The 27,264-nt window shown below is 39.1% G+C and overlaps 1 pseudogene; it reads right to left on the bottom strand.

Moving 5' to 3' along the window:
• Nucleotides 1–4,006: 4,006 nt before the first annotated feature.
• LOC118921846 (vomeronasal type-2 receptor 1-like) lies at nt 4,007–21,972 on the bottom strand (annotated as a pseudogene).
• Nucleotides 21,973–27,264: the final 5,292 nt, after the last annotated feature.

Genomic DNA, 27,264 nt, shown 5'->3' with positions numbered 1-27,264 from the left:
AATGTGTGTTGTGTCACTCTGTTACACCTCTAAGATTTAGAGGTTGTTTGTTTCAGCTGTTAACTTACCCTAACAAATAAATCTGGTTCATTTGGATTTTTGTAGCATGCATTTCATATATTCAAACTGTTTTTCCAAAACAATCAGCAGAAATGTGTAACAATCCTCTAAAAATGTAAATGAGTGAATATCATAGGTATTTTTACATAAATTGTTAATAATTCTACCTTAACATTATAAATAATTGCTCCATCTTTAGATGTTCCAAAGAGAAGCTTTTTACAGTGACAGCTCAAAAGGAAAGAAGCTGTAGGGGGGATAAAATATTACATTCTCTTCTTCAGAAATGAGACTAAGGAGAAAATACCATAGGAAAACAGTCAAGTGAATATCATGGAAAAGTTATTTTCAAGTTTGCCCACTCCCATTTCAACTCAGCCTTCCTTTTAGTCCTGCTTTCCCTCCTTCTTTCCCAGTTGAAGTACCTATTGTTCTCAAGCTGGCCACCCACTATCTTGGCACCCACTGTATTTTCCCTACAGGCTCTTTCCACCTCCTCCACCTCTGCTACACTCCAGGCCTCTTCAACTTACATTGAAACATTGCCCCCAGCCTTGCTAGGTGAGTGTCAGCTAACTCTATTCATCCATCTATTCATTTTTTAAAAAAATCATCAGGTACCAATTAAGTGCAAGATATATTCTAGATGTTAAGACTATAAAGATATGTATATGACAAGGTCACTTCACACAATAAATTATAACATAGAGATAGAGAAAATACGCGGAAACAGATAACCTAGTATAAGGCAGAAAATGGCCAGTAACATAAAAGAGGCACAGATAAAGTCCTACAGTTTATCTTTCTTTCATACGGCCAATTCCTTCTTATTCTTCAGGAACCCATTCAAGTGTCTCCTCGCCCAGGAAACTTTCCCTGACCCTGACTCACCCTGCCATTCCTCTATTTGTCCCCCCACTCCCAATCACAGTTTCATCACTTCATAAGGTAATGGCCAGTTTTTTACCTATCACCCCAAACAACAGTAAGTCCCTGGAAGTGGGGGACAATGCCTTGTCTTTGTACACCCTCTCTACCTCACTGAATGTGGGGCACACCAAGCCTTCAACAATGGACGGATGAATGCATCAGCAGATGGGGGGCTGGAGTACTGTTAGAGCATTAGAGGTGAAGGGGAGTAGTGTGAACAACACAAAATCAGAAGAATAGAAGGTCAGTTCCAGGAATTGCAGAAGTCTAGTTGGATTGTGTTATAATATATATATATATAATTGCTGGAGTCTGGTTGGATGTGGGTAGCAAGGTGGCAGGTGACAAATGGTGAACATAAAAGACAATAAAATCCTATAAGGTCTTAACTGTCTGGCTAAGGCAGCTGGATACATGCTGAGGATGGAGAGCTCCTGGGAGCTGATGAGCAGGAAGAGATAAAATCAGAGCTGTGTTTTAAGGAAATTAATCTGGCAGTTGAGATATCTTTCCCTTTTCTATAATATATTCACTTTCTATCAGGAATTTTCTTTGCCTTAACCCAAAGGAGTTAATCTTATGGTATGGGTTTGAGGAGCCCTGATACACATTTCTTTTTCCAAAAGAGCTCAAACCTCCATGTGTCTAGGTTAGCCTTGAATAAAGTGTTGTTTTGCAATTTTTTCTTTCAAGCAATTAGTCTTTATGCTACTCCCCAAGACAACCACATTATTTTGATGTAACACCTGGAAATTAATTGTGAGCTGATCCCCAAGGCCCTTCACATAGTTACCAGCAAATGCTCACCCCCAGCAGAGAGTGGTTCTATGACTTTTATATGTGATTCTCTTACAAGGCAACATGTGCAGATAGAGATTCCAATCAGTTTTTCACTGAAAATAATTTTTAAGTGACACATTCATCCAAAGAGAAATTATCTTTCAATGTTACAAGAAATATTTTGATACTTGTACTAGTACTAATTACAAAGAATAAATCAATACTAAAAATTAAGCCATCATCCTTTGACAATCACATATTATTCAATTTATCTGCCATAAGCCAGTTTCTGTAACAATACATGTGTACCAAATCAACAAGTGATAACTTCGACCATTTTAGATGAAAGTTCCATCATAAAACCGTAAAGTTTTATAAACATTAAACATGCAAGTTCTATTGTTATTTTGTTTTTAATAACATTGATTTTTCTCTAGTTTCCCAAACTTATTGCTGATCAGAAAAATAAATAATTGCAAAGAACCCAAGTCCAATAAGTATTACTAGGTTGTGGGATACAAAATGACTTTGATATTGTCCAGATGGACTTTTGGAATTATATTTTTGGATACCACATATTCAATAGTTAACATTTCCAAAAAAATGGGTTACTCTGAGATTGAAATATTTTGATTCTACAAGTAAAGCAAGTCACTAGACTTCAGCCATCTTTCAGCTTTTTTTTTAGTCCCAAAATGGATTATTGAGAATACTCAGGCTGTATGTGTAACTGAGGAAGAAATTGACTCAGATTCTCATTTTCCTGTTGTTTGATACTTTGACAAACTACCCTTCCTTCAAAGTCCATCCCTGGGTCAAGTGAAGGGAGAAGGAAGGCAATTTCCCCACTCTTCCTGCAGCGGTGCAGCCTCTACTCTAAGACTCCTAAGGCTGTGATGCACAGCACTAGAACTCTCGGGGCATGGACCAAAGAATAGATGCCTTCGCAGAAGCTACCTCCAGCAGACGAGCTCTCTTTTGATCTTTGCAGGACTTTGCTGCAAACTTTCTATTTAGATTTCAGGATGCGCATCCCCTTCATCTGGTCTGGAACACCCATTCTTTAAAAATCAGAACGTAAACTACTGACAGACTTGTCCTGACAAACGAGTCCTCTCAGTTTCACTATCTGCTCCCACAAGCCTACATGAATCTTTGCCTGGTTTGGTGAACAATTCACAAACAATATTAAGTTCTCTTGAAAAGAGAGCTTTCTCTGATCCTGTTGGTTTCCTAGAACCAAGCACATGGGTATTTGGTTTATCAGCATTTCTACAAATTCAGTTTTCCACACATTTAATTCATATGCACATAAATATGTGTAAGTCATTTTTAAAGTTTCATATCTGTAAGAAGATTGAAAATATTTTGTATAACATTCCAGTTAACTCTGGATAATTGGAGGGCAAGTATCTATCATTTAGATATTCCTAAAAAATATCTTTCATTCTTTACCTCTCTTAGTAAACATTTGCTTTTTCTTTTTTGCCATCCATGCAATCACTATATAATCAATTTAATAACTGTGTTGCTGACATGTTAATTCCCTTCATTTTTATTTTTTTTAAGCAGAAAAATGGAAAATTTGGAGTATATAGGCCTTACCTTCCTTCTGGGAGAAACTTGTCCATTCCCATTATGAATTCATGGAGAAACTGAGTTTTGTTCAACTTTCAATTCCTTCAATATTCTCTGTTTGCTGCAGGGACCTTTAAAACATAAATTCTCATACCAAATGCCCTACTCCAAGGGAAAGTTTATGAGCAGTAACTCTTTCCTCAGTCAGAGAAAAGCTGTCTATTCCATAGAGGCATTAACAGTATATAGAACTAGATATTTGTTTGGTTTCTACAAGGTGACTTTGTTTAATGTAAATATCTAGATCAGACACCCATGATATAAGAAAAAAAACATACTCAAAGACCAAAATTTTAAATGCATCATTTTAGATTACCTGTGCCTATCATACCCTCTACTATACATGCTCTTTATACTGAAGTGTTATGAAATGTTTGAATGAAGTGGTTTACAATTTTAGTAGTAACATGTGTTCTAATTCACACTAAATGGTCTTTACAGTATGAGATTTCATATTCCATGCTAAGACTACATTATCAGAATCCAAATCCTCAATATTACCCCCACAGCATCAGGCAGCTGCTGCAGGAGCAGCCTAAGAGGGAATGTTGAGCCATGTCAGCATTGCAGCTTTGAAGGACATAGGTAACTCACAACTCTAGTCATCCAGAACAGCTGACTCTATGGTATTAAGCTCACTGCTCACAGAGGCTGAAGTCAGTTGTGCTTATCTACAGTGGGGACTCTTGTACCAACAATTTCATCAGTGTTCCTCTTTGGCCTCAGCAAAATATTGAAGCACTTGGGAGCAAATATACAACCCAACAAACCATAGCTGGATGCCAAGATTGCACAATGATTTTCCAATACAATTGGGGGATGGATGGATGTAAGTCGGGTTTGGATTGGGAATTTCTGTAGGCTAAGAACAGTGAAATAGTCTTTTCAAGAATGCAAGACAGGCAAAGAGAAAAGCCCAGTGCCAGAGTGACCTGGCAGCCATGCAGGACTGGCTGTATGGCTTGCCAGTGAAAAACATGGAAGACAGCAGTGTGATGCCCAGAGAAACTTGAATGAGAAAGCTCAGCTCCTGTCGCTGGTGTTTACAAGTGGAGTGTGCCTGTCTATCACATGCACAATTGTGACTGCGAAGACTACAAGCTCCCCAAAAGATGGAGAGAATGACCAACACGAATCCCAGGGCCTCATCATGAGTAAGGAATTCCACCTCTTTAAGCACACAATCACTCTTTTGCGCATTTGAACAATGGTCTCCATTGTATTGTTCATACTCCCTTTCACCTAATGAACAAAGAACAGAGGACTAACTGCAAGGAAATCCAATTGTCCCCTTCAGTTATGAATAACCCAGAGCAGCCAAAGGCCCAGTGCAGGACTCATGAGATCCCATTATATTTGAATATATAATTGTAAGATAAATTCCAGCCGAAATAAGCAGGCAAAGAGAGGCAACAAAGGGCCAGGCAGTTTATTTGAATGTGATCCCGGGCGAAGTTCACCAGCCTGTACAGACACAGGCTAGGGAAGTCGCACTCAATAGGGCAGGCAGTGAGTTTTTAAAGAAGGTAGGGGGAGGCAGAGCTTAGATTTACAGTGGCGCGAGGATTGGCTGGCCTAAGGCACAATTTTCAGGTTGGGAAGGGGCAGCAGCCGGGGACTTTGGCACATCATCAGTGTGACGTGCTCACCCCTCCCCCTAGTGCCTTCAGCCTTACAATAATATATTTTTAAAAAATCAGAACCATGATAAAATGGTCTTAGAGTGAGCAGCTAATATTACAGATTGAGAACTACTTTTGATTTTGGAAATTCAGTCTCCCTTCTTGGTTTCAGCCTTTCCTGCATGGGCCCTTTGCAGTAAGATGCCGCCGTCTTTCTCTTCCAAATTGAGGAATTGTGTATCCTCATAAACCTGAGAACAACCCACAAATGATTTCCCATATATGAAAAAATTAAGGCTGTTAGGGTAAAACAGTCAAGAGGATTGTGACAGAGATAAGGCTGAATAAAATATGAGTGCTTTCAGTCTTCCATTCAGCCTCACCACTGCCTACTGAAGAGAATTCTGTCTTTGCCCACTCAGCTTTCCCCTGCCCATCCTCCTGATGCAGAATTGGGGGAATGGGTGGAGATGGACTGAGAATAATAAGGGAAACAAAAATAACAACTATGTTGATTAAGGTTAAAAAATAGTTTGGGGAATTTAGCTGGGCAGAGGCCCTAGGGAGAATATTGTGACATAAGAAAAAGTTATTTGAGATGAGTTTGTAGTAGATGACAAATGGATTTCATTAATGTTCTTTGAAAGATGCAGGTAAAGATTGGAATTCCCTTTTAATCATTTCTGACTGCTGTACTGGACCTCCTTTGCTCCCTGTACACAGACTGGCCCACATGGGGTCCAGGAGTTTTTCAGATTGTGTTGTGCTTCTTTTCAGTTTGGGAGAAATTTCACATTTTTAAAAGTCTCTTCTAAATGAATTGCTCTTGAGGGCTTTTTGGCAAAAGACAAGTACAATTTATGTTATCTTTAACAGAAGGCAGGGATAAAAATAAGCCTGCTCCAACATGCTTTGTAAGGATAAGCATACCAAGCCCAACTAAAATCTCATCATGAAGAGCAGAAATCCAGCAGGTTGTAGTGATGAATCCATCGAGGAGTAGTTACAAGATTCATCTGTTCTACAAACCTGGAGTAATTATGGCCTTAAGCCAATTGTCTTTAAAGATGGAATTATAGATCTTATAATTCCAAGTTAGAGATAATTTGGTAGAGCACAGAACTGTAATTCATTTATTTTTCCAATTATTCACCATTTTTCCCATAACTAATGTTTAATCTATTTCAGAAATTGAAATTTTAAATACTTTCAACGAATCCATTTATATTTTGCATTTAACTTAAAAAAAAATTTTCTCTCTTAAATTCATGCAAGTCTTTTTCCCAATTGTTGCAATTTTAGAACTGAAACCCAATACTATGTTTTTTTCACATTGCACAGAATATCCAATAATTTGATAGACTACATTATTTTTGTTGTTAACTTGTTAATACCTATTTATAAAGAAGGCTCCCAAAACCCTCTTTGACAAAACATCTTTAATCTAACATGTTTTTCAATATCAATGAAAAATACGACCATCTCTACCTGGTTTCCACAACACGCGTCCATCAGCACATGGGGATGCAGTTAAAGCAGCATATTGGTTCCCCCATCGGACCCCCATCTGGGTCCCTGGACAACACAGATCTGTACACACCAATAGGGAAGCTAGAAAAGACAAACGCAACACATTAACAAAGCCCTTTGTCTCCACCACTTATGAAGCTGAAAGAGTGCACATCTGGAGTTCTATGGAAGTTTTGTGATGTCTTGGGAAACCCAAGATAGTTGGGCAAAGATAATACACAAAGGATAACAACAGGGAGAGCCTAGAGGGGAATGTCACCAAGAGTCAGTCCTGTGGGTGATGCTAGAAATGCGAAGCCAATCCTAAAGCTAGCTCTTTCCAACTTCCGGAACTAAGAAAAGACTCTGGGGAGGGCACAATATGACAAATCTGTTACTGCCTGCAGTGGGAGGGAGGATGCCTCTTACCCTCAAGAATTGTCTTGAGAACCTGAAAATATTTCTTCTCACAAGGTCATCCCAACATAGTGTGAAAGTCAAAGATATGTCATGAAAGGTAAGTAGAAAAGAATAAATCTGTCCCATAGGAAAAACTGACATGGTAAAAAGCGGAAGTGGACAAGGCACAGCACTGGAATATTTTCTCACAAAGAGTTCAGAAAGCTCAGCGGTAAATGCAGGCTTCCCTTTACATCCATATGGATGTGTATCTTGAAACCCAGGACAAATGCAGTGTTTATAAATGAGTTCACATCCTCATGTAAATGAAGAGCATTTTGTTTAAAAGAGAAATAAAATGCATTTTCCATTAAGCAAATATTCATTTGGCAAAGTGAATAATTACATTTATATTTAATTTGGGAATCAGAATTTTCCTATATTGAGTTTGCCAGGTTAAATATGAATTAAACAGCAAAGGAAAAAAGTAGAAATCTCTGAGCTCAGTTTTGGTATATAACATTACTGATTTATTGCTATACACAATGGACAGGCTTCTTGTAAGGGAGGGAGTGTATATATATATGACAGCAGATGAACTGGATTTCCTCTCTCCTGACCCATGAAAAGAACTCACATACCTTTCTTGGAAAATCACCACATACAATGAGCTGCTGCCTTTTTGTTCCATTTTTCAGGATCCCTTCCTTTCTCACACGTCATGATTTAGCTCTTAACCCACTCATCTCACTAAAATGCTTCTTGCTGTGTCTGTTAGCTTTTCCTCTAGGTACATTCCTTTATCTCACTTCAATATTTGACACTCCTGATCAACTCCTCCTTGAAATGCAGTGTCCCTTGGTTTCCACTGGGTCCTTCTATTGATTTTGCTAGCTCTACTCCTCCACCTTCCTCAGCATTGTGCTTATCATCTTGGGTTTGGTCCTGGATCTTCTGCTTTGAGCTCTCAGTGTAAATCAGCTCATTCATTCTCTTGTCTTCTACCAGCAGTTCTCTGTAAGAAGGAACAAATCTTTTTCTCTAACATCAGACTTACTCACCTGACCTCTAATTCCGTATTCTAACCTTCCAACATGTCCTTGCTTTGAGTTTCCACCATCACCACAAATTCAACATGGCCAAAACTATCCCCATTAAGCCTATTCCTTCTTCCAAATTCCTCATTTGTCTCTGCCACTTTCACCGCCTTTCTAATGCAGAATCTCCAGCCTGATCTTCTATTACTTGCTTACATGTACCCTCCCCTTCACTCAGGCCCATCCCTCACCTCCAGACTCAATTTGCCATCATGAGTTAAATTGCACCTTACACCATACACTAATGATTTGAGGCAGGACACTTCCAGGTCCAGTCTGTCAGTAAATTCAGTGTTATGTAGAATCTAACTACTTTGTAACATTCCTATCGTGTCTATCCTGGTCCAAGCTATCTTCATGATTTTGGATTATTTTACTGGTCTTCTAACTGGTTTCCCTGGTTCTACTCTTTCCCCCCACCCCTCCCCACTCCTTCAGTCTATTTACAGCATGGAAGATAGAATGATCTGTTAAACCCTAAGTCAGATCATTACTCTCCTTTGCCAAGACACTTTACAGGCTGCCCGTTTTACTCAGTGTAACAGCCAAAGTCCTTCAAAAGCCAGTGAGGCCCTATGTGACCTGACCCCCTCTCTCCTCTCTTTCCTCTTTTCCTACTACTCTCTTTCTCTCTCACTCTTTCTAGCTACACTGACTCCTTTGCTAGTCTTCCAAAATGCCAAGCACACCCCTGCCTCAAGGCTTATAAATTGCCATTCCCCCTACCTGATATGCTCTTCCCCTAGGTAATGCATGAATTTACTTCCTTTTAAGGTTTTGTTCAAATGTTACCTAAGTGAGGCCTTCCCTAACCAAACTGTGTGAAATTAGAATGCAACCCCTGCCCCAGCAACTCCCTATCTCAGTTCCTGCTATTTTTCGTCCTTAACATTATCACCCTTTAAGAAAACATACAACATACTTTCATTTATCTTGTTTTTTGCCCTTTTTCTCCCACTGAAATGTTAGTTTCCATTAGGCATGGATCTGTTCTGTTTTGTACACTGATGTATCCTCAGTTCCCAGAACAATGCCTAGCATGTAGAATATGGTATTCAATAAATATTTGCCCAGTTAATTAATTAATTAGATTGTGAGTGCTATGAGGGCAGTGATGTTTTTGCAGACCTTAACACAAAGGTGGACTCACACAGATGCTTAGTAAGTTTGTATTGAACTATATTGAACAAATTTCATTATACAAATATAGCTCCAATTTTAAAAAAGATGAGAAAAAATTAAATTACTATGCTCTAATAAAACATTAAAATAGAAATCTACTACTATATTTTTCTACTGTTCCATCAATTTTTATTAGAAGGATCATTCTATGAACGATGTGTATACAAGCAGTAACATCCTGCTTTTTCATGCAAAACATATTGAGCACCTACTATATGCCTAGCAGTAGGCATATAAAAGTAAAAAGCCACAGGCCTCATTCAGGGAGAGAGCTCTGAACCACAGAAGGCGGCTTATACTCTAAGCCTAAGGCAGCTCTGTCTTTCTGCAATGATACAAGTGTTACATGTCTATTATCTATCTGTTATATATCTGCTATCTAATATGGTAGCCTCTAGGCACATGGAGCTGTTGAACCCTTGAATGTGGCTAATAGGACTAAGGAACAGAATTTTTAATTTTATTTAACTTTACTTAATTTTAATTTTAAAAGTTACATGTGCTTAGGGACTTCTGTATTGAACAGAGCAGCTCTAGGTCAAAGAAATAAAATGCCAGAGAGCTGGGCACCTACAGTGGTAAACACCGATAAGGTTTTATTTTTAAATCCTGACATAATATATTCAAGTGCTACTGAAGGGTAGGCCAAGAAAAGGAGGAACTAGTGTGTATGGATATATGTGTGTGATGCTTTGGAGTATATGTGTAAGTTTATATATGTTCATTGCTACCCATGGAAAGCAGAGAACAAAGAGAAGAGATAAAAAAAAGAGATAAAAAAACATTCTCCTAGGTGTCTGACACAGCATAGGAACTCAGAAATCTTAATTTCCTTGTCACTTATTCTAAGATCCTTTTTTCCATGATTTGGAAAACTGGGAATCTCAGATTTCAGGTCAAAAAAGCCGTACAAGAAGAGACAAGATACATGAAAAAGAAACAAGATTAAAAAAATACCCACACTTCCAAAAAAAGTCTTGCAACAACAAAGAAAAAGCTCTGGCTGTGGGGACACCCGCTTTCAGCTCCCTCACTCCTGGCTCCTTTATCCTGAGATTAAATGGAAGATTAAATTGCTAGTGTTTTCCTACCACCCTATCATTTTACCGTGACACTACAGGTCACCCTGCAGTAAACATTAAACTAGAATATCAAAAGCCTTACCATCCTACTTCTCTAGAACTAAAATTTCATTAAGGGTAAAAAGTTCAGCAGCCTGGTAAGTAGTGGGATTTCTTCTTAACTTGCAGTACAGGTTGTGCTTCCCAGCACTTCCCTGTGTTGTCAGCACATTGTATTCCCAGGGGACACAGTCCCTCGCTCACCAACTACTTCTCAGTCCTGCATATCAAAGCCCTCCTGTCCCTACAGAAGGAGGAGAAATAAAAACTATAATAACTAATAATAAATAGTAATCCATGATTACTGAATAATTAGAATTATTTATTAATAAATTATAATGAATAAATTAATACATAATAGTGAACAGGAATAGTAATGAAAATAACAGATTTTTATCTAGGGTATGTATTTTACATCAAAACCAATACATATAAACCTCGTAACTTACTTCTACCTCTCAGAACAACTTTGAAAGCAGTATTTTGGAAAGAATTGTAAAGGTTATGAAACTCATCTTTTTCTCTCATAATCTCTCAATAGATTTTTCTTAATGATACACTAAAGCTTGTTGCATGAATGTGCACCCATACATATACCATAGTGGTAACTAGCATTCTCTACCTCAATTTATATTATGAACTTGTAATTCCTCCCTCGCATTCTTTGACCCTGGGAATAAACAGAAGGAAAAGGAGGGGAGGAAATGATGTCCCTCTAGAACTACCATCAGTGATGGAAGGAAGGACACGTGGATTGCCCCAGGGCAATGGGTAGTTGTTAACTGTGAATCTCCACACGTCCTCTGAAAATGACCATGCAGCTTTAAACAATAAAAGGTAAAACTACACATGATGCACAACTTCAGCATCTTAAAGAGCCTGAAAATACTATGAACCTCAAAATATTTTTAAGGAGAGAAATAGCCACTAAATTACAGCAAGGCCATCTTTAGAGTTCGTTTCTCATCTCTGGATGTGTGGAAAACGCATGGAATCTGGAAAAGTTGTGCAGAAAAGAGTAAGGGGGAGCAGAGAACCCAAGGTTGAAGAATAGCAGACAAAATCATTCCTAGAAAGAAAATATCCCGTTCTACATGAAAACAATCCAGAACCTTGTAGAGATAGTACCAGCTACAGGGAAAGGCTTTGAAAGTGGGACTCAAGGCGACAACTTCAGGAAGGCACTACTTCAATGGAACCAGAAGGTATCACAAGTGATCAGGAAAAAAGTATGGAATAGGAAGGCAAGGTGGAAACCTCCTCCCACCCACACACCAGGGAAGCAACGTCAGCAAATGCAACTAACTCTGAATACAACCTTAACACTGCAGAACAAACCACCTGCACCTCGGGAAGAAGAGAAGACTACACAGAGAAGGGTAAAGTGGCAGAACCAAGATCAAGCAGGACCCAGCCCTTCCCCCCCCCCAGCCCACTGACAGGAGGAAGGGGCACTGAGCAGGAGGGGATAGATGCCCAAAAACTCCACACACCTGGCCATGCAGATCTGCTCGAACCCACATTGCACTGGGTTCTGGTGATTAGCAGGGCTGGACTCCAGGGAGAGTTGGAACAGGGAAGGTGGAAAACAGGCATGTTCCACTGGTCCTGCTGACCCCAAACACAGAGGCAGCATCTTGAAAGACTTGCCAGGAGTGGGAGAGGCGCCAGAAGGGCAAAGGTCGGATGGAGCTCGCTCCACAGGAGAAAGGGAAGGTGAAAGTTCCTCCCCAGCCCTCCTACAGCCCAACATAATACATAATCTTTGAGCAAATTTAAATTATAATATTGGGAAATTCAAATAATGAATTAGAAGTTTGTTTTTTACCATATAGGATTTTTTTTTATTACAAAAGAGGTACTCAGAGGATTTCTTCTAAAATGAAGGCACTCTTCTATGACATTTAAAATATACTTTAAGTTCTCATTCTGAATTGACCACAACTTCCCCAGTTCCAGTAAACTACCTAGCACTCAGATCTCGATTTCTAAATTCCATTTTTCAGCAAATGGAATCAGGGCGCTGGAGAAATGGCTGACTGCTAGGCCATGGTAGAGAAAGTATGAGATGAGCCTGGGACACGTTAGGGGTTCAGAAATAAGGAAGTGCTCGGAAATGATAAAAACGTGCCAAAAGGAAACAGGAACCTGCTCAAAGCGGCCCCCAATGGTCAAATCTGGGAAATTTTGAGCAACAGAATAAATAATGATAAGTTGTGGATTATTCAAGTCATACACTGGAATATCCATGAGTCCATATTGATATAAATAAATCAGAGGGAGAGAAATAGATTTCTAGTTAATAAATGTAGAAGGAATGAGGTAAATAGAAAAATCATCATTTTTTTAAACAACACAGTAATAGTTGTTTCAGGCAAGATCATCAATGGATGATAAAATTTGTGGCCAAAAGCATGATGGGAAACAGAACAGTTTCAGAGCCTCAAATTATTCCTGCACAAGATAATTATTAGTTACAAAGGGAAACATAGTAAATTTACAATGGAAAAGCATGGTGACATTACTAATAATGAAATGTAATGACATCATATACCTCCTGATCTGAGGCATAGAAAAGGATACATCTTTTATGTGATATTCTTGCCAAAAGTGCATACTTTCAATGGAATCATGAAGAAAAATAAGACAAGCCCAACTTGAAGAACATTCTAAAAATAACTGGCCAGTGCCTATAAAAAGCATCAAGGTCATGAGAAACAAGGAAGACTGAAGAACTGCCACAGGTAGGAGGAGAGTAAAGAGACACAAAACTGGAACAGTTTGGGATCATTTTGAAAATGAAGATAAAAATGAAAATGCAGTGGCTCTGGCTACTATGGACTCCGTTGGGAGTGACAAGCAATTTGGTGTTGCTGGAAAAATGAAGCCCTGCAGGTCATGGAGGGAGTGGTGAAGTCAGAGAGGCTGACAGTGCCCGACCAGAGGTGCTCATGGCAGGAGATATGGCAGCCGTATCTCCACGATGGCCCTCAGGAATCTTACCTCCTGGCCTTGTGTTCTTGCATGGCCCACCCCCACTGCATAGAGATGGAATATTTGAGTTTCCCTTGCAGCTAGATATGGCTGTATAACTAAATTCTGGCTAATGGCATGCAAGGAGAATTATATGTAATTTCCAGGAGATAGCCTTAGATGCAGGGATGTACACATCTTTGCTCTTTCTCCTTCCTGATAGTTAAAGGATGAACATGACTGTTGAAGCCCAAGTATCCATTTGAGATTATGAGGGACGCCCATGTATTGAGGATAGTGACACAATATAGTAGGAACTTGGATCCCTGAGTTGCTCCTTCAGGCTCTGTTTTTTTGTATTTGGGGGCGATTGGTGTTCTCTTTTTATTCTCATATCCTTGCAGAGACATCTCCTCTCCCTCTCAGTGCCTGGTGTTAGAGGGAATGCTGTGGACCCTTCTATCCACATTCACAACAAACCTAATAATAATTCTGCTAACAAATGAGAACTTACGAATTCCCATTTAGGTCACACAAGCAAGACATGTTTTAGGCGGGCACGTGAAAAAATCAAGCAACTCACCTTCCAAGGCTTTAATTCAAGTATATATGCCCAGGTGTTTCCTGGAATATATGGCCTATGTCCTTCTTCACATCTACTTAGATGATCCAAGGCATAAGCTACAGAATACACAGCTTACTGGACATTGTTTGTAATTCTTAGCTGTGATACATCCAGATAAGTGTTTTTAAGATCTTCCAACTTCTTTTCTCCAGTACAGAATTTTTCAGACATGGCATGTAATCTGTCCTCTTCACTAGTCATATTCACTCTATGATCAGTGTCGTATGGAACACAAGTACAGTTAAAAGCAGTTTGCCAGAACTCAATGGTCAGGACATCATTTGGATGTTTGCCAGGATGGATGTCTTACAAAGAAATTCTTTCAATCCTGGTATATCAGCTCTTGGTTTTGCAAATCCAATACTTCCACCAAAATATGGGAGATATGCAAGCTTTGCAATGAGGGCTGAGGTAATCCAGGCTTCTCTCGCTATCCATGTTCTGTCAGTTATGTTAAGGTAAGCCATTTCTAGCACAAAAGGACTGAGGTCCATGTCAGATGCATGAAGCACAATGACCCTGGCAGTGGAGGTCTTTATGGCATCAATAGCTTTTCATCTTCCCATTGGAATAGATTTTGGGAATGATTTCTGAGAATGCTATGCAGAGGTTGGCTTTCTCTGTATTTTCCTTAAAACTTTTCACTCTGTATTTTCCATAATCATCATCAGCTGCTATAGTGCCTATCCAGACCCAACCAAAGTGTTGGATAAGTTTTACCTTGGCCTCTGACTGGATCTTATCACCGGCTACTGTGCGAAAATAAGACAGAAACTGGTATTTGTCACTGAGAACTGAGCAGGTAGAAGCATAGCCCACCTACAATTGAAAATATTCATGCAGTTATTAGAAAGCAATAGCCAATCTCAAATTATGGATTTTCTGAATATTTTTATTGAAGAGGGAGGGAACTTAACAGTTCTTCTCCTTTTATTCTCATGTCCTTGCAGAGACATCTCCTCTCCCTCTCAGAGGCTGGAGACTGTTAGAGGTAAAGCTGTGGACCCTTCTATCCACACATTTCCCACTCCAGCCCAAGGAAGCTGGAGGAGCTAAGAAGGTGACATTTAATGCACTGCTTGTCACGGGTGGGGTCAGAGCACTGAAAAGGTCATCTGCCCTTGCAGCTGTGCTCTCCAGAGACCAGGTGTGTGAGTCGGGCCTTTCAGACTCTTCCTCAGTTCCGACTTCTCATCCATGTAGACAATGGAGTGAATGGACTCACACTACGTGGCAGGCCCAGTTCCCAGTCTCTCTCTCTCTCTCTCTCCCCTCACCCCCATCTCTGTCTCTCCATCTCTGTCTCTCTCTCCCTCTGTGTGTGTCTTACCACTACTATAACTTCCCTCTCTCTCTCCTCCTTTCCTTGTTTCTCTATGCCAGGACTTCTCAGTATTCAGGTCCCAAACTCAGCTGGGGAAAGGTGGTAAGAAGCTACATTTCAACCTCACGTCTAAGCCATTCTCTCTAACAAAGTTCTAGAGGCAGTCATTTTACAGACACTTGTCTAAATAAATGAAGAAGTATCTTTTTCTCATCATCAGTATCCCTGTGTTTTCCACCCATGAGAACTTAAGAATTCAGTACCATAATTTCTGACAGTCTTCCCTGCATTGATGCTGTACCTCATCCTCAACCTCACTGACTTTAACAATGAGGAACATGTGTCACATTCTCCCTTAACACATACCATGCTATTAACACATCACCTCCACTAGGACCACCTATATTGTAATCCCATAGCTCCATGACTGTCAGTTCCCTCATAAGTGACAGAACTGTCCTATTCTCTTTTCTCTACCCTTTTTTCCTATTCTTACTTCATTGCCTAAAGTTTGCATTCTCTTTGGAAACTCACAAGCCGCTGTATCTTGGAAGCCATATGTAGGAAAGAATCTCGTCTAGGAAGTAGAGACCCTTGATTTTTAATTCTGGCTACATAATTAATCAGGGTAAGATTATGGACAAGATACTTAAACCTTCTGAACCTCAATTTCTCTACGAGTAAAATCAGGGTAATGATATCTACATCTTAAGTATATTAACCGTGCTTAATATACACTGTATATTCTAATGGATAATATACTCATATATAACATACAATGATTTGATATACTGTCTGTGAAAGTGTCACATAGAAGATTTCTTTTACCGTCTTTGCAGATTCAAGGATTTAAATGAGAAAATCTATCTAAACGTTTCTAGCCGTTGGCCAGACCACAGCCAGTATTCGGGGGAAGACAGAGCTCACAGCAGGCAGCAGTTTGCCTGAGCTGCATGAGGCCCACACCTAAGGTGTCAGACCCCTCATCTTAGTTCTATTTCTAAATATTTCCCCATTCTCCCTACTTACATTTGCAGGTTTATAAGCAATACTATGTAAAGCTACTTTTTACAATTATTTCAAATTCTGCCATAACTTCAGCAACACAAATAAGCTTAATCATCATTCACACTAATAAATCCTGACTATTGATAACTTTAATGATCCATCCTTAGAAACAACTATAGAGCTTTATTCCTATTTTCTTAATATCTATTCCTCTTAATATCATCTAAAGTTGAAATGTGTCACTGTCTCTGCATTTAAAGTAATCCATAAAGCCAGCATCCCAAACTCTATCTTGTGAAATTCCCAGGCTCGTTTCAGTATGTTGGTGTATGGAACAAAAAGGGTCACGAATAATAAACATTAATATAGGCAAGAGACAAAATGAGTTCTTTATACCATCCTCCAACCGACCAACCAGTACTTCTCATCACCGGCACTGTGCTTCACCCAGTGCTGGTGCCCAGGGAGGTGTTAACGTGCAAATCACTGGATCACAACCTCAAGCCAAAAGTCGAAGCAGGATACTAAGGAATGAGAAGAGTCAGAAATCACCACTCTGTAGACATCAAGTCACCCTTGCTGAGCCCAGACTGAGCAGAGTAGGGGATAGCACGTCACCACCATCCCCATTTGTCCACAGCTTACCCCATCCTCCCCTGAGCACCTTACTATTTGCTGCAGTTTCTGCAAAAATAGCTTATGCTTTTTCAAAATTTAGTGCCCAGCACAACAATGTACCTGAGGTAAAAAACACAACCCTAGATTTCTTAAAGCATCAACCAGTAAGTATGATCTGCTTGCTCCAATAACTCCTGCCAGAAGGCCTCTGATACTATTTCTAAAATTGGGCCTGTTTTCTTCCTGCCAGGTAAGCAGAACCAAAGCTGCTTCCACACACTTGGAGATGGTGAAACAGGTTCCAAGATCTAATAATAGCCCAAGGTAACACTGGGCAAAATATCCTTCTTCTCGTTAATCTTGAGCGTGTGGATCATGGTTTTCAGCTGTAGAACACCTGAAAGTTAAACCTGAGAAGGAAATAAGTTTAATTAACGGATGGATTTCTGTGGGGGAATAGGGGAAGCAGGTCATAGCTGGGGTTGGTGTTGAGAGCATTTTGCCAGAACATCAGCAGGCACCCCACTTGCCTGAGCATGTTAATATATCATAGGTGATACTGCAGAGTTCAAGGATTAACTTGCAAGTCATATTCACTAGAGTGGATTGCGTTGGGAAGCACGTTTTTGAACATTTTCTTGCTCTGTGTATCTTTCATATGATATAATCCCCCTAGACGGCTGAATATCCCTTTTCATGAAAATATCCTTATATTCCCAGCTCTTTCTACCTCCAGTTCTTTCCACCATGCAGGGTACTGGATAACCCCTCAAATACATCTCCACATTCATTGGAAGTCCCTGGAGCCACGCAACTCCCCTTTCCCTCCTCCTTACCTTCTTACAGGTTTCTCTTGTTTTCCTCTGGATATTACTTACAACAAAAATTAGGTAAATACATGAAAATACAATAGGAGTACAGCAAAGCAGTGTATAAAATTTATGTAGACTGTATGTACTGACTCCAATTTAATCATTTTTCCTGCCATGATTTGATGGTTAATGTTGAGAGATTTTTTAATTGAAAAATGTCTTCTTCCTACCATTCTCACAGATAACCATGAATAAGATGTCTCCTTTCCATCCCTTAGCCATTAAAGGAGTAAATATTTCTCTCATAGTCCATCACATTTTTAAAAAATTTCTTCACCATTAAAAAATAACTCTTCTTTTCCCAATTCTTTCTTCCCAGTTTTAACTATACTTTAACCTACTTGAAAGCAAATACATCATGTACTATCTTCTGTAGCTATGTATCTAACTCCATATTTCTAACTCAATAAATGTTTTTTAATTAGTGTATAATAGCAAATAGCCCTGTTGGCAAATTAATCTTTAATATCTCTTTAATTGTTTTTTTTCATTTAGGTAAGTTTTGTTTTTCAATTAATATGCACTTATTGAGTTCCACTGGTGCTGGACACTATAAACTCAACAGTGAATGAGATAGGCACCTCAGGGTCTGGGTGAAGAGGCAGGAAAATAGCCAAGCAGTGCCCACAATAATAAAAATCATGATGAAGTAAGGGCCATGAAATACAAAAGAGGGTCTCCTGCCCCAAGGACGTACTAGCCAAGATGAGGCTGAAAGGATGACATAAAAACAAGCAGAGGGAACAGTGTGTGTGAAGGCATGACAAAAAAAACACAAAAAAACATGAAACATTCTGGGAAGGCAAAGATCAGTACGTCTGGAGGACAGGGTAGGAGTGGGTGCAGCACAGGGAAGAGGAACCTGGAAAACCAGAACGTGGTGGGCTTAATCATCCCAAGTTTCCAAATTTCCATGGAGGGCAATATAAATTGGCATACACGTTTGAAATAATACAGCAATATCTTTTTTAAGGTAACATAGCAATACATTCCAAGAGCTAGAAAAATGTTCACCTGATTTGAATCAATAATTCTATCCCTGAGAATTTATCTAAGCAAAATGTTCTTCCCCAAGAAAAAAAGCTATGTATGCCCCAAACTGTTCATTATAGATTGGTAATACTGAAAAACTGGAAAGAATTTACATGCTCAGTGATAATAAATTATGTTATATTGACTTGATGGGAACATTTTACATCAAAAAACCATAATTAGAGAAATTACATAGCAGCATACATATAATATTAAGTGAAACAGGTTATAAGCAAATTTGTTTCCATACTATAATTAAATTACATATAAATTATACTAACATTTGGATAAGAATCAACAGAGAAAATGAGCACTGGATGCTTTAAGTGAGCATAAGACAGTTACTATAAGTGTGGGATTTGTGATGATTTTTCTTTTTCTCTGATTTTCACAGCGTATACCTTTCATTCCCCAGAAAATTTCTCTAAATCCTAACTTTCTTTAGATCAACCAAGAGTTCAAATACTCTTTTCCTACTGTCTTTCTTTGCTTTGAACATTTTCAAAATAATGAAAAAATTTTCCTCTCCGTACACTTTAGCTGATGGCCAAACAAAATTTTATCTTGTTAAAATTGTGGGTTTCAAACTTTTCCAAACCCCAACTTTAATTTCTAGGTCAGTGATAGGTAAAGGTTAATGATGCCAAAACGAAATTACTATCAGAATAGGCCAACTTGGCTCCTGAATATCAGCAGGCCATGCCTCCTGTGAGGACTCTCCCATCGGGATAACTGCTTCTCTTTTAAGTGTTAGGAAACTTGGAGAACATTGGGGTTGAACACATAGGAAACCATTGACAGTAATGGGTTAAAATGAATTATAAACTTCTAATTTTCAAGAAAATATATTTAAAAAATTAAATACAGAATGCTATTAATAGCCAAAATACATAGGTTGTATTTGTGATGAACTAAAGTGTTGGGACAAGTTTTAGCCTCATATAGCATAATGATGAACAATTTGCATTTTAACCAAATCAGGCTGGAAGAGAAACACACTACATTATTGTCAAATAATGCCTTGCATTACTAATTCACATTTAGGACAAGGACCTGGATTTTTAGATGCCCTGGACTACGTGAAACAAGTTTCATACAAAATATCAAGAGTAAGAATAGCATCAGACTTCTCAGCATCAACACTGAAAGTCAGAAGACACTAAAGAAATTGTTTCAAAGACTCCTCAGGCTTTGAGTTAAAGATAGGATAGAATGAGCCCACACCACCTTATCTCTCCCATTGATGACAATGAAAATCCTTGGACAGAACATGCAAAGTAACTATCAGACTACTCTGAAAATTAAATAAGAAGGTGGACTAGATAGGGAAATCAAAATATCCCTAATACAGTGGATTATATTCTCACCACTGTTTCAACCATCGTGGATATGCCAAATTATGTTTAATAAAAGAGGTGGATTTTTATTAAAATTATATATATTGGCTTTTCCACTTAACCTTCCTAGAGAGATAATTTTCAGAAGTTTTGATGAAAGATGGAGAATAAATTAAGTGATTCCACTTATAAAATATATTTTTATATTGAATATTTGTATGTTGTATAATTGTAGTGTACAATTACAGTGTATAACTGTAGTGTATAATTGTCACATTATGACAGAATTGTTTTCATTTTATATTACTAGGGATTGAATAAGTAAAAACCTGTGATAAGTAATGAACTGACTCTACAACCACATAACTATGAGTAAAAGCCCTTCTTAAACTTCTTTCCTTTGCTTCAAAGAATGGAGAAGAATGAGAAGGTCGAGGAAAGAGGTAAGTGGGGACTGATTGCAATTCTTCCCTTTTACCAACAGCATTACTGTTTGTGCATCCCTCTAATGATATTTCAGATATGTAGCATGAAACATGATCAAAGAAAAGACTTGTGATCAGTAAAGATTTTACTGTATAAGAAGTTGCTTAAGTTTTTGCAGTATGCATTTACAGCTATAATTACCACGCAGTGTTTCAGAAATGCTTCCTGTATAAGGTACGATGCCCAATATAAAATTTTGTTGATGCTATGGTCACAACTATGCAAAAATTATGGTTGCACTTACATAAAGGGCTGAGAAAGAATATAGGGAAATGGAAAGAGCTACTTTGCTATGATAAAATAATTACTGTTATTTTCCTTTCTTTTACTTTCTGGCATGTTTTTCATACCTAAAATGTGTGTGTGGTGTGTGTGTGTGCATGCACACACATGCATCTCTTACACAGAAATCTGTTTGCTTTTCTTACAGTGGATGATTAGCAAATTCAGATTATCAGTCAGGGATCCCATTTCCTTACATGACAATTTTGGGGTGATGAGAACAGGACAGGAGCCTTCCAGCTGAAGGAATCCTGCTATGAACATTAGTTCAGAAATAAATCAGCCTTTCCACACTGTGTATTTTCATTTGAAAAGAGCAATAAAATTGCAATAGTGCATAAATCTGCTTTGGTGCTTCTCAGACCTTACTATGTATAGGAATTACCAGGCGGTCTTATCAAAATGCAGATACCGATTCAGCAGAAGTGGGATCAGTCTGAGATTTCACATTGTGAAATTCTGCTGCTGGTCCAGACATCCCTCTAAAAAGCAACATTCTATATGATATAAAATCTGTCTTTTTTCTTCAAAGAACCTTGAGACCATGCTTTTCTTGTTTCTAACTAATCCTAGAATGCCCACCTTGGAGAAACAGAGGCCCAGAAGCAGGAAGTACCTATCCCGAGTCAAATAAATAGTATTAGAGTCAGGGTTACCTGTATGGCTCCAGTTCCAAATTCTGACCCCCACTGCCACCGCTCCTTTATCCCCACCATGTGAGACTGATGTAAAAAGACAAAACAACTTCTTGTCCTCCACATTTTGCTGATACTGGTTCCAAAATAGATTTGTTTGCTGGGATGATCCTGGAGTGAATAGGAAACAGTCCTCCAATCACAAGTGAATGGTTTTGGCATCTACGTATCCATTTATGTCAAACTTGCCCAGCAACCCACAGGTCTGTTCTTCCTCTTCCTTGCCTTCAATGACCAGTTCAACCCCTAACAAAACGAGAAACCCTAGAACCAAGCATTTCTTTCTGTTGAACATTTTAATAAGGTGAGTTTGGGAGAAATGACCAGTGTTCAAAGTTTTAATGTGGTACCTTGACAGAGCATTACAGCGCGTGCATGCCATATCCCAGAAGACTCAGCTTGCCACTGCTTGTTACATAATTGTCATGCCTGCCAATCACAGAGCCTCACATCCACCTGCAATTTATGGATCTGGACTAGGAGCTGAGTAGTCCCTTTGAAAAAAGCCTCATAAAAATCTCTCTTATGCTTAGCAGTGACATATAATGGGGTTTGAGTTTAAAATATAGGGGTTTTTTTTAGAAATTGTCATTTCTTATTTATTATGTTAGCCTCATTCATGCTTACTTCAGCCGCTCTTGTAGGAGCTTCTCTTTCTCCAGGGGTGAGGAAGAGCATTCCGCTACTTCATAAAGTATGAAGAAAGGTGACATCAGGCCGAGCTCTTTCCTTGGGGGCAGTATAGTAAAAGTTGAGTGGAAAACTGTGTAGGATCTGGACCAGCAGAAGTCCTTTGGAATCTGTGTTGTGCCATGTGCATTAGGGTGATGGCAGAAAAGTCACTTGATTCCTGTGCCTCCAGTTCCTCATCAGGGACCAGGATGAAACCAACTACCCTAGAAAAATTTGATAAAGCCCATGAGAATTCATAGAACATTTTTCACAGCTATCACTTGATGTACCCTCCTCTTCAGGGTGAAGTGCTGAGCTCAGCACACTTGGCTGGCTTGGTCCCTGCTTCAGGCACAAATCCCTGAGAATTCCCTCTCCTGCCTTCCCTGCTTAGCTACCCCTAGAGAGTCTCTCAATTTCATTCTCCAGGTCAACTCACCATGGATTCCCGGGCTCCCAGTCTCCCCCTTTGTTCCTTCTCAAGCATCTCCCCTTGGAGTATAAATCCATGGGGTATTTCCAAAACACAATCCAGTGATAGGTGTCAGGAGCATGAAAATGCATATACCCTTTGCTTATGTGATTTTACTTTGAAGGATTTATCTTAAGGAAGCAATGGAGATCCACACAAACATGATATATAAAGATACTGAGTACAGTTTTATTTATTTATTTTTTTATTAAAGTACTCCTGATATACACTCTTATGAAGGTTTAACATGAAAAACATTGTGGTTACTACATTCACCCATATTATCAAGTCCCCTCCATACCCCACTGCAGTCACTGTCCATCAGTGTAGTAAGATGCCAGAGAGTCACTACTTGTCTTCTCTGTGCTACACTGTCTTCCCCATGACCCTGCCAACACCATGTGTACCAGTCATAATACCCCTCAATCCCCTTCTCCCTCCCTCCTCTCCCACCCTCGTCAACCTTTCCCTTTGGTAACCACTAGTCCATTCATGGGTTCTGTGAATTTGCTGCTGTTTTGTTCCTTCAGTTTTACTTTGTTCTTTATGCTCCACAGATGAGTGAAATCATTTGATAATTGTCTTTTTCCGCCTGGCTTATTCCACTGAGCATAATACCCTCTAGCTCCATCCATGTTGTTGTAAATGGTAGGATTTGTTTTCTTCTTGTGGCTGAGTAGTATTCCATTGTATATATGTACCACATCTTCTTTACCCATTCATCTACTGATGATGGACACTTAGGTTGCTTCCATATCTTGGCTGTTGTAAATAGGGCTGCAATCAATTTTATTTATATTAGTAAAACATGGAACTAACTAAATGTACACAATAGGGAATTCCTAAAATTGGTCATGATCTATTTACATAATGGAATACAAAGGAGCCATTTAGATCATATTTTAAAAAATATTTACTCACTAGGGGAAAAGTCACAATATGCTTAAAGTGAAAATAACTGGTAAAGCAACATACAGAATTGCATCCTGAATTTATAAAATTTACCTATATTATAGCCTCTTTCATCCATATATTCCCATTAAAAACACTAGAAGAAACCACTGCAACTTGAAAGAAAAAAGAAAAAAGAAGACAATCCCTTTTCCCACAATGTGAACAAACCAATGGTTGTCACATTTCCATGTCCATTGCCAGATCTACATCCATGCAGTACTTTTAAATGCTTTTTGATGGTAGATTGTGGGTGATTTTAATTTTCCCCCTTCTGTGTACTTTTCTATATTTTCCCACACATTCTGTAATATTCTTGTATGTCCTTTATAAACAGAAAGAAATGCTACTGCAAAAAAATCCTCCTCTCTGTTACAACTCCTGCACACATGCACACTCAGCTACAACACTCCCAAAGCCCCTCCCACATGCCACCCTAATATGGTCAGTGTTATCAGTGATAAACTGGGTCCCAGTAACCCTTCCACACAAAAGTCATTCCTTTCACCTTGTCTTCCTGAAGGATTCCCAGTACACATTTGTTGGTTAAATGTAATCTCCATCTGACCCTGGGGAATCCCAAAAGACAGTCTCCCATTACTACTTGCCTGGTGAAACTGCAGGCCTATGCCTCAGTTTCCCCACAGTCAACTAGGCCTTTACAAATGAGCTAGCAGAGGCCACTAAGTGACACCTCAGCCTGTTGAATGTCTGACTAGTTTTTAAAAATGTAGATGGTCCACCAGTTTCACCCTCAGACTTTCAAAATGATGCTCAAAAAACTTGATGATGGATTCCCAGGGGAATCTTCCCAGATGCGCTTCGGAGTCTGACTTCATCCAAACAAAATGGCACCCTGGGTGACAGACCGCTCCTCACCAACAGCCTGAGAAGCCCCCTCTTGAGCTGTAAAGGTTTAGTCCACACCCTTTCTTGGAACTATTTGGAACTATTCCTCACTCATTTATGCTCTCCCTTTCTTTCCAGAAGGTATCTGTTTCTAAGCAATTATTCCTCTTGTTGCCAACGGCTACCCTGCCACAAATATATGTTTATCACTACAGCTGATGTGTCTTAGTCCTCTGGGAAAAAGCTGTGCTAGGGACCATAAAAAAAGTCATTAAAATAGATTAAGTTATATTAATAATAACCAAAATGAGCATTTTTATAGCATTTTACATTTTGCAAACTGTTTTCACATACATTATTCTTTCTCTAGGTCAGGACCTAGGTTCAGTGTTGATGAGGCTTCTAATTTGCGCAGTGGCATCTGGCACCCAATGTTTTTGTAATTCCCTGGATGACAGTTTCATTTTTTCAGGACCACAATGATTATATCCTCCAAATGTAATTAAATTTGCCAAAGATGAGGAAGAGAATAGGAAAAACAAAATCAGTGCTCTTACACAAAGGGTTTGTATTAAATGCCTAGTGATGGATGCTCAACACCACATTTTGCCCTCATTACATCCTATGTGACTGAATTTCTTTTGTTCCCCTGACAAATGAAGAAATGTGACTCTACACGGTTAGTACATGCTAACGGGTGGATACCGAAACCCTGTCCTTCCTGGGGCCTTGTGGGGGAAGGAAAGGATGCAGACCAAGAGCAGGAGGGTAGGTCCCAGATCTAGTTTCTGCTCTGGCTGGCTATCTCTTCATCTTTTTGGACTGCCAGCACCTCATCCCAAAACTGGGGGCTTTGGAATAAAGGATCCATTTTTGGAGCCTGTGGATCCTAAGAGTCAGTGATGTTCTAGTTCTGGGTAAGCCTTTCCAAGGCTCAAATTCAATAATAGCTTAATAACATGCTGTCAGAGCAAGCAGCAGCAAGTTGTTTTGTTAACTGTCAAAGTAACATTGTTTCTCCAGTAATACTTTGAACCTAATTACCATTTCCATACAACTCTGGTTCAAAAACCCGAATCAAGGCAAATGACACCAGATGTATGTTGACACAAATGTCCGTGGGCATTTAGTCTCATGTGTCTTTGCCCAGACTCCTAGATCTGAGTCTGCGAGCTCTTATGTTTTCTTGTGAGATTCTTGCTGTTCTCCAAGGGCCCTGGCGAAGGTCATGATCCCTCCAGGAAAAGTAACACATTCTGCCCAGACTTGTCTTTGCCTTCAAGCAAAGGTAAACACCTGAGCCCCTAAAGGTTATGAGAACCATCTTATTACCAAACGCTGAAAGAATATTTAAAGGCAATTATACGGCTTCCAGGAAAAGCTCAAAGTCCGTATCAACTATAGGTGAACACCCCTACAAGCTTCTGAAAACCCCGTGCACACAGCAATCACCGTGCACTCCCAGTCAGATATAGTCAGTGGGCCAGGCTCAACTCGTCGAATATAAGGTTTTATATTCCTGTATGTCATTCTCTTAGCTTTAGAATCCTGGGTAATACTCATGTGGTATCATCAGGTGAATGGACACACTAATCTACTTTGTTTTCTTATTTCCATGTGGAGTTGTTCTAAAGAGTGAAGATATGAACACAATGACTAGTTATATATTTAAGTTGCTATTTTTGTTTTAAAAATATATGCTAGTTTTTAATATATGCCTCCAACTATTAAAAAATTACTGCCTGTATTGAATTTTGTGATATTATGGCTTGCCTATGTCTGTATCATGAGAAAGAAAGGAAGACTAAAAATAAATCAGTTTTCATAAGTGTGTTATTATGTGAAGTGCAAGGTAGTGATGAGAGGCCTTGGGGTGGGTGAGAAGCAGGCCTTGTTTTTTATTAACACCTCAAGACTAGCAACTCTTTACAGAGCCTCCTGTTTGTCTACATAGAGAAAGCCTCAATTACAGCCAAGGGGAAGCCACTCAGACACTGCAGGCATAACAAATTGTAAATAGCTGCCTTGCTGAATTGAGAAAGCCAGAGGTTACTATCTCTTCTGCTGCGGCTATTTTCAGGGAAACAATTTGACAGCCTGATGAATCCCTTGCCTCTAAATCAGCAGACTTGCTAACCAGCAAATTCTTACCATATAAAACCTAAAACATCCTTTCTCTTGGATGCAGCACATGTGACATAGCTATAGTGCGCTGTGGCTGTAACAGAGATTGTGAAAATGGTAAGCAATTGACTAGAGCTGGGAAACTATTAGAATGACAGTCTCCTGGAGAATAAACATCTATTTGTAATAAAAACTGAAATTTAAAAAACATGGCCAGCTTTAATTTTCACCTGAAAATTTTAACATGCCTGTCTGCCCCCAATCTTGTCCCCCTTTCTAATTTATTCCCACACTGAAGACACCATGTCAATCCCCCGTATAGCTTTTCAATTTTAATTTACATCATTACTGTGATATAATTTAAATATCATTAAATTCACCTATTTAGGATGCACAATTCAATAGTTTGCAGTATATTTACAGAGCTGTGTAATCATCACCACCTTCCAATTTTAGAAAATTTCCACTATCCCCAAAGGAAACCTCATTTCCCTCCCTCCCTCACCCCACGCCCTAGGCAACAACTTAATCTACTTTCCATCTCTGTGGATTTGCCTGTTCTGGACATTCCATTTAAATGACTCATACAATATGTGATCTTTTGTG

Source organism: Manis pentadactyla, chromosome 1, assembly GCF_030020395.1.
Source record: "Manis pentadactyla isolate mManPen7 chromosome 1, mManPen7.hap1, whole genome shotgun sequence".
NCBI classification, from domain to species: Eukaryota; Metazoa; Chordata; class Mammalia; order Pholidota; family Manidae; genus Manis; species Manis pentadactyla.
The sequence above is the reverse complement of the archived record's forward strand: the minus strand, read 5'-3'. Positions and strand labels throughout refer to the sequence as shown.